This window comes from Urocampus carinirostris, chromosome 6 (assembly GCF_059441175.1).
Source record: "Urocampus carinirostris isolate Australia breed hairy pipefish chromosome 6, RoL_Ucar_1.0, whole genome shotgun sequence".
NCBI lineage: Eukaryota > Metazoa > Chordata > Actinopteri > Syngnathiformes > Syngnathidae > Urocampus > Urocampus carinirostris.
In genome coordinates this window covers 7,310,236-7,325,353 of record NC_142354.1, presented here as the reverse complement: position 1 = coordinate 7,325,353, position 15,118 = coordinate 7,310,236, and the positions used below count along the sequence as shown (strand labels likewise).

The 15,118-nt window shown below is 38.3% G+C and overlaps 1 pseudogene; it reads right to left on the bottom strand.

Moving 5' to 3' along the window:
- Positions 1–3,378: 3,378 nt before the first annotated feature.
- Positions 3,379–4,008, bottom strand: LOC148363688 (uncharacterized; annotated as a pseudogene).
- Between the last annotated feature and the right edge of the window lie 11,110 nt (positions 4,009–15,118).

Below are 15,118 nucleotides of genomic sequence, written 5' to 3'. Positions count from 1 at the left end.
TGTTATACTAAGTCAAGTCATGTTTATTTGTATAGCCCTTAATCACAAGAAGTCTCAAAGGGCTGCACAGACTACAGACTATTACACCAACAATAATAATATTTATTTTACAAAAAATACTATGGAAATAGTTCGAAAACACAACTACCGTAATACTATAAAATAAAAATACTACTTAGAAATATCACAAAACTACAAAAAAAAAAGTGCTACAAAAAGTATTTTGGTATGTTTTTAAATCAAATTATAAAAATTTTGAATGGTCAAATTCTGGTCTGAAAATTCAGACGGTAAATGTAATTTATGAAAATCATTTTGAATAGATTATGGATGTCTTGACTAAGAAATGTCTTACAAACCCTAATTCATTTTTAAAGATTCTGTTATACACAACTATTTTTTAATAATTAAAAAAAGGATAACAGTTTTCAGGTTGTTTCTTCTCGAATAAATGTTTGCCATTTGACACTCAAGTTGTAGTACTCTTAAATGACTCAGGGTGACAGTACCTTTCTTCTAATGGCGAACCATACGTTCGATAATAGTACTGTATTGTAATAACAAGTACCAACCGTAGTAAGGACGAAATAGCCACAAAGTTAAGAGAACAGACATACGTTACAGAACACACTAAGAACCCTGCAATAAGCACTGTAACCATACTCTCCATTTGTAAAATGATTTAAACCTGTGAATATTCTTGGAGATTTTACTTTTTTATGAGTCAGAGGTGAGGCTTCCAGGAAATTTTGTTATCAACTATGACTCCCAGGAATTTATTTTCACTCACATTGTCAATTGTTGGATCATTAATCAAAATAGGTAATTCTATGTTTTGTTTAGAATTGCCCAAAAACATTACTTTAGTCTTATTTACATGACGGTTTGTTTATATCCATGATTTATTTAATTAATTTCAATTGTGAACTGTGAACAGAATGAGCCTAAGTACTTGGGACACTGCAACCATGACGTTTATGTACACATTGAAGAGGTGTGGTCACAACACGGCTCCTTGTGGAACCCTGCATGAAATCCAAAGATTATTTGAGCTGTACTGTTCCATGCTAACGTATTGCTCCCTGCCTGTTAGGTAACCCTGAAACCAGTCTAAATGTGTCGGCTTAGAACGGTGCAATGATCGCAGCAAGGCTTTAAGGCTAGGACCTTAGCTTGGCCTTTTGGCTGAGAGTAAGGGTCCCGGCTCCTAGGCTTTGTAAGGTAATATGAACTGACCGATAACGGATAATGGATAATGAATAAAGAAGATAGAACAATAACCCTTAAAAAATCCCCCCCTTAGGGATCATGTCTATAGTTTTGTGGTTCTGAAATTGTATACTATCGAGATGGAATAAGAGCTTGCTCTGTCCACTCCACACATCAGCCCGGTATTGCAGTACCTCTGGGAACGGTGCATTCGCAATGATCGCAGCAAGGCTTTAAGGCTAGGACCTTAGCTTGGCCTTTTGGCTGAGAGTAAGAGTCCCAGCTCCTAGGCTTTGCAGCGTATTATGAACTGACCCATAACGGATAATGGATAATGAATAAAGAAGATAGAACAATAACCCTTAAAAAATCCCCCCCCCCTCCAGCATTCCTTCAAATTCCATATTTTTCGAACTTATCTATTAAAATTGAGTTATTGTGGATCTTAGGATGGCATTCCACATAATCAAAAATACCAACTGCATACTTTTTTGTTTTAGTGCATTTGCAATATACTCTCCTTCTTCAATTATGGCCATTGAAGTAGTTCTTAGCCGATGGAATCCATACTGACCAACATTTATAACTACATTGATAATTCAATTTTTTTTCAAGAAATGTGTCTAGTCTTGACTTAAAAAGCTTTTCTAAAATTCTGAAAATTGGGGCAGTAGAGAAACTGGTCTGTACAGACGCTCCCCTACTTAACACCATTCGACTTACGTAAAACGGTAGATACGAACATTTTTTTCCGGGATGTCGAAAAATATCCGGACGTTGCTGTAAGTTAGATTTTGTAATGTGCGCACCTTTTTCCGAGTACATGACAGTGCTGTAGTGCTTCTTTCCGCTGTGTGGCGCTGTAACCCACCATCCACCCCGAAGAAGAAATCCAGCTTCCTCTAGTTCGTGTGTAAACATTCTATACTGTATCTCCATAACTTTGACATTTTTATTGTTTAATATATTGTGCATCTATTTAATATGGCTGTTGTAAAGTGTAAAGAAGAGGTGAGACGTTTTTTTAAACAAAAGTGGAATTAGAAAGCTTGATGCGGTTGAGAAAATGGTCGGAACGCTTTTTTTCTGACACTTTTTACCACAAAGAAGGACCTCTTGAAGTAAGTTATACTCAACTTTATTTATCTTTTTTTATTATTTTATGAAATGTTGTTTTTTTTTAGGTCAAAACAATATAGGTTACTTATACAAGCCTTAAAGATACTTAAACAAACATTAGACATACATTCCATACAAAATATAGCACTGAAGCAACCTACGAATAAATTCGACTAACGAACGATTGTCTTGTTCGTAAGTAGGGCAGCGTCTGTAGTTGGTAAATCTGTGTTCGTCATTGCTTTTGTATATTGGTATTACTTTTCCAATTTCCATTTTCGTTGGAAAACAAACAAGACTGAAATGATATATTACAGATGTAAGTTAATAGCTTCGTAATATTTGGAAAAACCTGTTTGACTACCACGATAATCAGTTCAAGTTTTACTTTTACATTTTTGTACAATAGTGGCGACTTCTTCATCTGAAATTGCTAGAAACATGGATACTGGATTTGGTTTTATGTTGCTGATGTTTTCATGTGTATGACATGGGATGTTTGCAGCAAATTCTGGGCCAACAGTCACAAAAAATGTATCGAGATTATAAACAACTATTAACATTGCTCATGTTGCAATTTTCCCCATTTTCATCACTAAAAATGTCTGAGATATTGTGTTTCAGAAGACCCTTGTTTAATTCAGTTATTTTGTATGTTCCAGGTTTCTTTTATATTATTTTCATTTTCATATAATCTTTGTTTATAATACAACTGTTTATTCGTTCTGATGATGTCAGTCAGTTTATTTCATTATATTTTATACCTTTGTTACACGTCCTTTGTTTTTACTTTGAAGAATTGTGTTTACAGATTCGTTTTCTCTTTTGCAATCATTCCTAATTCGTCTTGTGAACCGAGGACTTTTTTCCTTTTTTTCCTTATTCTTTCAGAGGACAATGCTTATTATTAAATGCTTATTATACAACTTGGTGAATAATAAGAAATTGTCAGAAACGCTGATCACATCAGCTTTTCGGCACAGTGCGCTCCAATCTTGTTGTGCTTAGCAAGTATTGAGTAAATAGAATTATTCTGGATTTATTGGTCTTTTATCCAAAAGTCTTGTTGATTCTTCCTAAATCCCATTCACACACAGTAAAAACTGGTTAATGGTCAGTTATATCACGGACAAGAAGCCCATTGTCAATTTAAAAATCCATAACATTAGTGAAAATATTGTCAATAATGGTGGGACTGTGTAATGTTATTGGTTTTGTTATTGTTGGATACAATGAAAGGCTGTACATTGTGTCAGTGGAGTCATTTATGAATTCAAGTTTAGTTGGGTAGAGCAAATCGTTATTGAAATCTCCACAAATATATAATATTTTTTGGTTCACACCAGAATAAATGTTTTCTGTCCATTGATTAAACGTGTCAGTACTTGAGCTAGGTGTCCGATATATGCAACTTATTATGACTTTTTTTTTAAATTAATGATATCATTGGTTAAACTTTCCATTATTCCATCAATAATCACAGACGTGTGTGTAACAGCAATAAATTTAAAAGAATTGTGAATATAGATTGCAACCCCACCCCCTAATTTAATTAATTCCCATTTAGACAAAAGTGCACATCCTTATAAGCTTTAAACCAAGTGTTGGAAATAGCTATGACACTAAAAGGGAAGACATTTTTTGCAAATAGTCCTTAATGAAATAAATATTTCCATACATCTGCCATTGAAGTTGTTAGGTTGAAGGTCTTTATGACGATACTCAAATTGATAATCTGACTCCAAATTATAGAACATAATTTTACCATTCAAACCGATATTAACATTAGCTTCACCTTTCCTAACAATTATTCGTGCTTGTTCTGTAAGAGAGAAGACCAGGAAACCAATCAGCTGGATCACCCAAACTTTTATTCCTAACAGCAAAAAAATAATACAGTATCGAGGGCTCGTGTCCCTCTCAATACAATCTGTGCTTCCCTGTGGCCATCATGGAGAGACACTTTTACCCGAGGAGCCGCGAAGAGTTAGCTATACAATATTCAAATCAAGACAACAAAACACTACCCACTCCCATTTTATTGGTTACATGACATCTGCAATCTGTTTCTTAACATGCTTATTGGCTCTCTTCTCTCGCGTTCTCAGACGATGCTTTTTCTTGCGTACGGGACTGTCTAGGGTGCAGTTCCGGGAAACACCACACCATTAGATTCCCAGGAGCGGAAATTCTTCGCTCGACCTTGTCCTTGGGCCCCCCTCCCCTTCGGTTCCTGTTATATCTCTCTAGCGATTAAGCTTTTAAAACAACTTTAAAACAGCACTAGTCTACTTATTTGCAATACAGCCTTGAGTTTAAAAACAGTTAGCATAGCACTACATGTCTGCACAAAATAATAAAATACTTTAAAGTGAATTAATGAAAGCTTCCCGTTTGGTTTAAATTTGTTATTATATTGCTCCTGGGTAAAATAATTGCAGTTCTTAACAAACACAGAGAGAAAATCATATTTGCAGAAAATTTCAGGGTCCGTTTCTTGGTCAACATTGTGTTTCTTATCAAAGTCTAGTTCGTTCACCTTTTGTTGCAGTATGGATTTCAACATGTCCATGTCATTCCCAGGTTTATTTTGAGATGTTAGTGTAATTGTCATTTGGTTGTTAATACAATTGCTGTCTACTTTGATACATGGCTGTTTAGTTGTATCTGTCCAGTTCTTCCATATTCTTTACCAGTAACACTTTTGCCTCTTCTGGAGTCCCATTCAGTTTTATGAAAATGTAACCGTTAGTGACGCAAGTGTGTTCGATTTTACCATGCTTCTTTTTTAGGAGTTCTGCCTTTCTTGCAATGTCCGAGGTCTTCCTAGTCAGATACTCATTGATGAAAACATTAGTAACCTTTAATTGACATGTTTGTTTTAAATATGCGACTTTGTTCTTCCTATCGGTAAACCTCATAATTACGGCTGGTAGTTGATATTTTCAATGATTATCCATCCATTTAGATGAAGTATTTCTGGTTGTCTCGTCCGGTAACTGTGCATTCCTAGCACTTTCTAAGGTATTTAGTTTGTGTCTAAAGCTTTGTCAGAGCATTCTCAAATTCCAATGAGTGAGCTTATCTGTAGGGTTGAAAATATCATATTGGTAAACTTCCACTCTGCACAGAGACTCATCTTTCAAACCACAGGCATGTCTTATAAAATACTGGCCTATAAGTTTCCCAATGCTTTTTTGATTGACAAGCTCTCCTGAACGAGTAAAAAATATATCTGTCTTTTCGTTTTAGTTGTTTTTTACTTGTAGTTTTTCAAACTCTAATAAAATACCTCAATGGAACTGCTCTTCTCCAGCGTCAGTATTTGTACTTACAGGGAAATAAATGAGGGACGCGCAGAACAGAATATCAGGTTTCCTTCACATTCCTGTTCCCTTTAGTAGGAACAAACACAAAGAGAAGAGAGATAGAATTAGGGAATCCTTTTCCACTTGAATACCCCCCAAATACCCCCCAGAATATGTTGAAATAGTCCTTCAATATATAAATATTGTCCGTCAATATATAAATAAAGTCGAAATACATCTAACGTAAATAGTCTTTTGACGACGGCACCTTTGCCAGCCAACATTTGCGTAATATTGCAGGGGTGGACGTCAATGCATTGTAGCAGGAACTGAGGCGGGCCAGGTAAAAACAAACTGTGTTTGATAACAAAACACATCTGACAAAATGTTCAAACCAGAGACAAGAAACTAACACGATGTGACAATGGCAATGATCCGACTACCGGAGAATAGTCAAAACAAAGAGCTGAATTAATGAATTGCAGGTATGAGGACTGATTAGGTGCATGTGAGCGATCTCCAGCCACTGCCCCAGGTTCAAGTTTGCACCCTTCAGGGGGCAAATTGTGCACCATGTTTCGACATTTTTGTTTTAATGTGTTGAAACGATTTACAATCTTCCACATGATTCTCGTAGACTAGTTTGACTTGTTTGTGATAGATAATTATCCTTATAAAAGCATCATCAATTTAGCTAAGCATCAGATTGCAGGAATGTTTGCGACGTTTTTACCACCCATTTTTTTTTTTCTCACCACCCAATTATGACTCACTTGTTGCTTCTCGGAAAGCACATCAATCTATAAGATAGGGGATCTTTGTGTGCGTGTGAGAGAGACATTCTGTATTCTTTGTCATTATAATCATCCACGTGTACAAAATGTCTCATTAGTTTTATGAATGTCTGAAAAGAACCGCTGGCTGGATGTTAAGTTTATTGTGTTTTTAACATTGCATGTCAAAACGAGATTTACTAATATGACAGTTCCTTATTTTGACTATTATTGCGCTTTAGGACAGAATGGAATTCTTTTATGTGAAATCCCTTCTCCTGGTCCTACTTGCAAGCCCAAAATCCATTGATATCCTCTCTCCTTATTTTAAGTATCAACTAAAGTTTGAATTCAACACTGGTTTAATTTCCTCCTCTGTCTCTCTTTTGTGTACTAATACGATCTATTTCAGTCCCTCTCTCCGGGTGCAAGAAGCAAAGTACATTGACTTTCGCATACTGCATTTAAAACACACCGCAGATGGAATTAATTTGTTATTACCCACATGCACAGTCATTGAAGAGCAATGCCTAACTGATTAGTACATCAAATGAGCACACAAATTAAACTTGCAGCAGACGTTCTAACATTAAACCTTCATGTTAAGGCAGAAGCAGAGAATTAGCTTCCCACAGAACTCAATTGGCTCGAGTGTTTGAGACTCCTGATCCATAGAATTTCTTACCTTTAGACCTGTGGCTCTTAAATAACGGATCGTAAGATTCTGAAATACATTTTGAAAGTACATTAAAAATTAATAAAAGTCATAAACAAATCATGCCAATATAAATTTTGTTTGATTTTATTTCTGAGAGCACAGTGTATTTGATCACTGATCTATTTCTCATAACATAATTTCTCCCTTTTTTGTTTTTACTTAAGAATAAAAGAAATTTTGCTCACTTGCTCTAAAGCTACATAAAGATAATTTCATACTCAAAAAGCTACCCTTTAAAAATAATAGGGCCAAAAAAAACAAAAAACTCAATTTATTTTTTTACTAGTTATGGGAATTCTGGGTCTTTTAAGAAAACCGTCTTTCTTGAGTAGGCTCTTTCGGCTTTCCAGATTTGTTTTTGTTGTTTTGAAGGACGATGTGTATTACTTGATCACTAGTAGTTGCTGTATTGTGTGGTGCATCCTTGAACGAGTACTAAAAAGAACAAAGAGTAAAAATACAAACTACAGAGACTCAAAGTGATGAAACCGCACCGTTTTTTTTTTTTTGTTTGCCTTTTGCCTTTTGCAAAGAAAGGAATGAAAAGTTAAACACAAGGAAAGGAAAAAAATGTAATGGAAAAAGAGGGGGAAGGGAGAAACAATAAAGAGAAAGGGAAGGAAACAAAGAACAAAAAAGATATAAAAGCAAAACACCGGGAAAGAAAAAATGAATGAAACAAAAAAGGAGAAAAGGTAAGGAAAAAGGAAAAAGAAAATAAGCAAGAAAAAGAAAAAACCTGGGAAAAAAAGAAAAGGGAAAAAAAGATTTCTATCTATCTATCTACCCTGGTCATATCCCTCAAGAGGGGTGACCGACATACACAAAAACAAAGAAAAGATCATAGGAAAACACTAGCAAAAAACACAAAAAATGACCAATGCCAACCCAAATGCCCAAACACCCAAACAACTTAGGCACCTCGGCACCTAAGTTGGTCATGCCTTTGTCCCTCCAGGTGAAACGGGACACAAGAAAGCGGCCATGTCACTCGGGTCAGGGTGAAACAACACACTCAAAAGCATCGGGAAACTTGTGGGCCAGTATTTTACAAGACATGGCTGTGGTTTGAAAGATGATAAGTGCAAAATTAAACAAATAAGAAAAGTAGAAAATATCATTATAGAATCCTCCCAAAAAATGCATGTTGACCAATCATTTCCACCTTCATGAGCTGACTCCCCTCCAATCAGGAGCTTGCTAATTTATAATTGTTTTGCTTGTTGATAATTAAGTCAGGTGGTTAGCGGTGTGGAGAAAATTGCTTTAAATTAGATTGATTTGGTTCAGAATCTAATTTGGTGTTTACCGAGAAGGTGGTTCTCACGATTAGTTACCAAAATTGCCACTTTTATCTTTGTAGTATCAAGAATGTAGCAATTCTCATAACATATTGAATTTTAGTTTTTAATCATTGATTTTTATTGTTCATTGATATTGACATTCTTTGAAGAATATATATATATATATATATATATATATATATATATATATATATATACACAAACAAATCACGCGATGTTGTGTGATTCGAATAAACTACGATTCATTGACATGGCAAGGAAAATTAAATCAAAAGAAAGAACAAAGGACATTGATGACACGAGAAACTCACATTTCTGATTAACAAAGGAAAAAAAAGGACCATATGTCAAGAAAGGGAAGAGATGGGAGGGAGAGGAGAACTTATGTAGCAGGAATGAAAGTACTGATCAATATACACGGCTTAAGGTAGTAAACTCATTTTAAATCAAGTCAAGTCAAGTCAAGTCATTTTTATTTGTATAGCCCTTAATCACAATAAGTCTCTAAGGGCTTCACAGATTAGTACACTATGTTACACAGACTATTTTTCAGCCGACAAGAAGAGTAGGTTATTATTCATATGCAATGGAGTAGAAGTGAGTTTTAAGTTTAGATTTAAACATTTCCACTGAGGTTGCAGATCGGATCTCAGGGGGAAGAGCATTCCACAGCACCGGTGCCCGGATGGAGAACGCTCTCGAACCAGCAGAACACTTCTTTGCTCTCGGGACCACCAGAAGACCGGCACTCTCAGATCGTAGGCTTCGGACCGGGACATAGGGGCAGATCAGATCTGAAAGATAAGAGGGAGCAAGTCCATGTATGATTTTGTACAATACTAAGAGAACCTTGAAGTCACATCTTTGGCTAACTGGGAGCCAGTGCAAGTTAGCCAAAATCGGTGTTATGTGATCGTACTTTTTTGTCCTAGTTAAAAGCCTCGCTGCGGCATTTTGTACTAGCTGAAGAGACTTGATTCTGGACTTCGGGAGACCGGAGAGTAGTGCATTACAGTAATTGAGACGGGAGGTAACAAATGCATGAATTATAGTTTCCGCATCAGACTGAGACAGTATTGAACGGATTTTGGCAATGTTACGAAGATGGAAGAAAGCGGTTCTAGTAATTTTCTTTACATGCATCTCGATATTTATACCCAGCATCAAGAACGGATAGTTATGTTATCTTTTGTTGTGTTACCTTTGGGTCAGATAAATCACGATTTGGGCGCAGAGACTGCCACACGGTCCATGGAGTAAGCCAGATCTTTCTCCCCTTTGAGACTCCGGACTTCTCAGCTGATGGACAGGGAAGGCCTTCTTTTTCCCCATGGTCAAGGGGTGCAAAAGCCCCCTCTGGGCTCCCTGTCCAGGTAGAAAAGAGTGTGAAGAAAAGCGCAAGAGAGGCATTCTTGCCTGTCCTTTTAAATGATGCTGATGTCATCAGTTGAAGTTCCTATTGATGCTTTTAAAAACAAACTTTTGCAATTGGTTGATAATAAGCAGAATTTCATTTGGACACACAATGGAATACATCTCTGGCATGAAACATGTCACACATATAGAAATCATAAATATTTTGATTGCAAATGACCACTTTGTGGTTTCAAATTTGATCAAGCTGTCACCCCTTGTGGATAAAGGGGCCCTCGTGCTCTTGTGCACATTTAAGGAAAAAGGAAAGGTCTCGTGAACGAATTGTGGGTCTTTTTGTTGTGTTGGCACAGTCGGTGGGTGGAAAAAGTTAGGGAAAATACATTTTTAGCAGGGTAGTACCCTACATTGGCACAGTTCTGAGGTCATGGGTACAAATCCAGCTACCAGCCTTCCTGTGCTGAGTTTGCATACTCTCCCCATGCGTGCAGCATCCATAGGCATGAGAAAGTGTGTGAACGGTTGTCTCTCTCTGTGTGCCCTGCAACTGGATGGCAACCACTTCAAGATGTCTCCTGCTCACTGCCAGAGGATAGCTGAGATGGGCTCTAGCATTCCCAGGAGCCTACTGAAGATAAGCAGTGCAGATAATACATGGATGATAAAGGGAAACACGATACGGTGACTGACTGGTTAGCACATTTACATCACAATTCAAAATTCTTGGGTTCAATTCCAGCTACCAGCCTACCTGTATGGAGTTTGCGTGCGGTCCCCGTTCCTCTGCAGGGCACTATGGTTTCCTCCCACATACCAAAAGACTTGTATGGCAGGTTATGTCAAAAACTGTCTCTAGTTAAAATGTGAATGGTTGTCTGTCACTGTCAGCTGGGATGAGCTCGGAGGAGAGTATTCTGGCATACAACGTCACAGTGTGGTATTGCCGGTTTGTTATACCATAGCTGAGCCATCAATATTATAAAAGACTTCTTACCCCGGCCAACCCCACGTAACCTGTTGTCCTCTAGTAGGAGCTAGACCATGGGTCTTTCACATGGTGCCCGCAGACTGCTAAGGTGCCTAAAGAACTACTTTAGAAATAACTCACCAGTGCTGGGTCATTGTGATTTTCTAGTAAAACGTTGTTGTTTTTTAAGTCCAATCAATAACCTGTTAATAATGTAGTTACAACATAGTGATAAGTTGTTGTTTTTGAAAAGCGTATGAAACTGGGTGCCCTTTGTGCTAATTAGTAACAAAAAGTAGCTCTCAGCTTGAAAAATGGTAGAAACCACTGCAATTGAGGTTCCCTTGAAACACGGACCAACTGGTTCAGAGACAGTTCTTTCCTCAGGGGCATCCTGAACCTACACAAGCAAGCAAAACTGTAAATATATATATATATATATATATATTCGAGAAATTCTTGCTTCGCTGTTCGGTCAGAAAATCGCAGTTCGAACGTCAGTAATGCGTGACTGCGTACGCTGGGTGCGATGCTGAGCGGCGTACAGGTGTAGATCGCTCTTTTCATGACCAACTGTTATCGCGTACGGACGTGCTTCATTTTGATTTCGCTTTTAATATAGGTGTACAAAGTGTTTTAGCCCCTAATTATGCCTCCAAAGAAAGTCAGTGCAAGCAGCAAAGTTGCTATAGGTGAAAAAGGAAAAGTAGTGCGTACAACTATTGCATTTAAGAAAGAAATAATAGCATAATATGAAGGAGGTGTGCGAGTGTCTGATCTTGCTAGGGAATACCCCACTGTCCACCTGCACGTTCTGCTGACCACCACAAAGGTAAGAAATCCTATTTATAATTCTTTTCTTTATCCTTTTTTTTATTTTTACACGTTCATGTTAGCAAAATCTTTCATAGGGAGGATTCCGATAACGCGAACGTACGATTAGCCTGGGTTAGCTTTGTTTACGTTAAACATTCAGGGTGTTGGAACGGGGCCCAACATTCAGGGTGTTGGAACAGAGCCCCCTTTCCAATGAAGCGCTAGCCACTTGTTGTGGAGACCCGGGTGCTAAATGACTTGCAAACGTCCTGATTTTTTTATTTTTACATGTTAATGTTAGCGTAATCTTTCGTACGGAAGATTACGATAACGCGAACGTACCATTAGCCTGGGTTAGCTTGATGTTTACGTTAAACATTCAGGGTAAACATTCAGGGTGTTGGAATGGATTAAAACGATTTACATTATTTTTAATGGGAAAAATGATTTCAGTGATCGACGAAATCGGTTTTCGAACAGGGTTCTGGAACTGATCATGGTCGAGAACCAAGGTTCCACTGTATTCATAAAAAAACTGTGTTAATTGACCAAAATAAGGAAAACCTTGCAAAAAGCTGGGCAAAACACGAAAAATAAAATGGTTCGGTTTGGCAACATCTAGTAGTAAAATATTACACGGTGTACCCAATATCTGGTAACAGTACTCAGCCATCCTTAATGGTTGTATCAATTTTAAACAAATACTACACCGTCAGAACCAGAACAAATGGTAGACCAAAACGCGTAACGCTTCACACAAAAGTATATTGGTATATCGAGAAAACAAACGCCAGCGATCCGGTGCTCACTGGAGCAAGCAGCTCACGGGATTGGAGTGTGATCGGAATTCGGAATTGGATTTGCCGGGGCAGGAGATCGGAGCGTAGTGAAATGGGCAAAACGGAATCATAGCCGGAGCGGGAGATCAGTAATTATCATGTCAAGCACTGCTAAACTTCAGCCTCACATTGTTGAGGAGAAAAAATATTGATTAATATCAATCTTAGAAGAAGTTTGCAAATAGAGGGTATGCAAAATCATTCCATGGGGGGATATTTAAGTACATTTTAAGTACATTTTATTAGCATCAAAGGTATTTAAAAATATTTATAATCAATGAAGTTTTTTTCATACAAATGTAAAAACTGGCCATAAAATAAATGTTATACTTAGAAGGATATTTATTTGTTAATTTAAGATCTTAATTTACTTTTAAGAACAGATATTAAAAACGACCTTTGCACTGCAACATCTCCTCCGGGGGATAGTTTTGCTAATTTAAAGAGGTACTGTTCTCATTTTACTATGAGATAAATAAGTAATAAACCATATATGTCATATGGTGGAGGATTTTGCTTATTTTGAAGATTATATTATACCTAATTTAGCTGAAAAAAAACGTTTTATGTTATTCTTACAAACATTTTTTTCATCTTTGAATCAAGCAAAATTATCTGCTGTATTAAACATTTTTTCTTGTTTTCAGTAAAAAAAACTAGTTGAAATTATAGTTAAAAAACAAACAGGAATGAACCAAGTGGGTCAAGGTGTTAATACACTGCAAGGTGCACAGGTAATAATGATCATGACAGTGTCTGAAATAACATTTGCCCGTATCTTTTACATCGTACAACTTACAAAACTTCTCCGCCCGGGTGGCCGAAAACTTTTTCAAGAAAAAAATAAAAAAATTAAATTAAAAAAAAATATATTTTTTTTTTGTTTTGTTTTTCAAATCAAACGTTTGCTTTATTCCAATTTTGAAATATTGGTTCGGTTTGGAAATTTTTGAATTTCGGTTCGTTTTGCAATTTGCATACTCGGCAGCCAATCAGATGCTGTCAGGGCGGACCAGAACAGAGCAGGAGACCCCAGAGCGTTCGTTACAAGTCTTTTATTTGGGAAGCGTACAGGGTTAGCGGGAGACGCGATGACCGTCGAACGTCAGCAGCAACGCCGTGAAGACAACTTCGGGACACGTAGCCAATCGTAGCGTGGGACGGAAGCAGGTCGAGTTTACCGGGACTGGAGAGAAGATCGTAGCGTGGAACGGAAGCAGGTCGGATCGGAGGCAGGCAGAATCAGGTAAACAAGTCAAAAAGACACAGGAAAATCAGGCGAGTCAAACGGGGTAAAAAGTAATCCTCCGACCAAGAGGTCTCCGCGTAGCATGCTTAAAAAGGGAACATAAACCAATCAGGAAGCGCATTCCAGCGCGCCAGATGATTACCCCAGGTGGCTCCACTTGGGTAATCATGACAGAACCCCCCCCCCCCCCCCCCCCCCCCCCCCCCCCCCGCCTCAAGGGAAGGCTCCAGAAGTCCCCCAGGAAAAAAAAATAAACCCAAGACACGTCACAGGGAAACACAGGTAAATCAGGAGAGTCAACTCAGGACAGGCAGAATCAGAACCGGCAAAAACAGGAGAGTCAACTCAGAACCGGCAAACAGGACAGGCAGAATCAGAACCGGCAAGACAGGAGAGTCGACTCGGAACCGGCAAACAGGACAGGCAAAATCAGGAGAGTCGGAATCAGGACTGGCAGGCAGCAGAGTCGGAGTCGGACTGGCAGACCGCGGAGAGTCAAACAGGCAGGCCGCGGAGAGTCGAACAGGCAGGCCGCAGAGAGTCGAACAGGCAGGCATGGGAGTCATTGCGCAGTCACAAGGCCGAAGGTGCCTTAGCCAATTTCGCCACGTCGGAAATGACTTGCCGAACTGCACATTCTAATGGGGAATTGGGCTGCTGGTTCTGGCTTTCATAGTCGTCAGGGGGCAGATGTACGAACGCGGGGTCCATTCTGGTCGGAGGATTCTGTCAGGGCGGACTAGAACAGAGCAGGAGACCCCAGAGCGTTCGTTACAAGTCTTTTATTTGGGAAGCGTACAGGGTTAGCGGGAGACGCGATGACCGTCGAACGTCAGCAGCAACGCCGTGAAGACAACTTCGGGACACGTAGCCAATCGTAGCGTGGGACGGAAGCAGGTCGAGTTTACCGGGACTGGAGAGAAGATCGTACGTGGAACGGAAGCAGGTCGGATCGGAGGCAGGCAGAATCAGGTAAACAAGTCAAAAAGACACAGGAAAATCAGGCGAGTCAAACGGGGTAAAAAAAGTAATCCTCCGACCAAGAGGTCTCCGCGTAGCATGCTTAAAAAGGGAACATAAACCAATCAGGAAGCGCATTCCAGCGCGCCAGATGATTACCCCAGGTGGCTCCACTTGGGTAATCATGACAGATGCCTGCATCTAATAACTTCGTGCTTCCGGACTTTCATATAAAAAACGTTTTTCCGTGATATACGTCACAAAAAAAGGTTATTCAATTATTCCTTGTATATATATGTATGTACATATGTAAATGTACTTTATTTATACAGCCCTTTTCAACAATCCTTTCGCTGGACCAAAGTGCTTTACAGTGATAACAGATAATCAATAAGTAAAACCTAAAAAAAAAAATTAAATTTAAAAAAAAAAAAATTAAAAAAGGAATAAAAACAATACATAATTTTCAAGACTTTGGAATG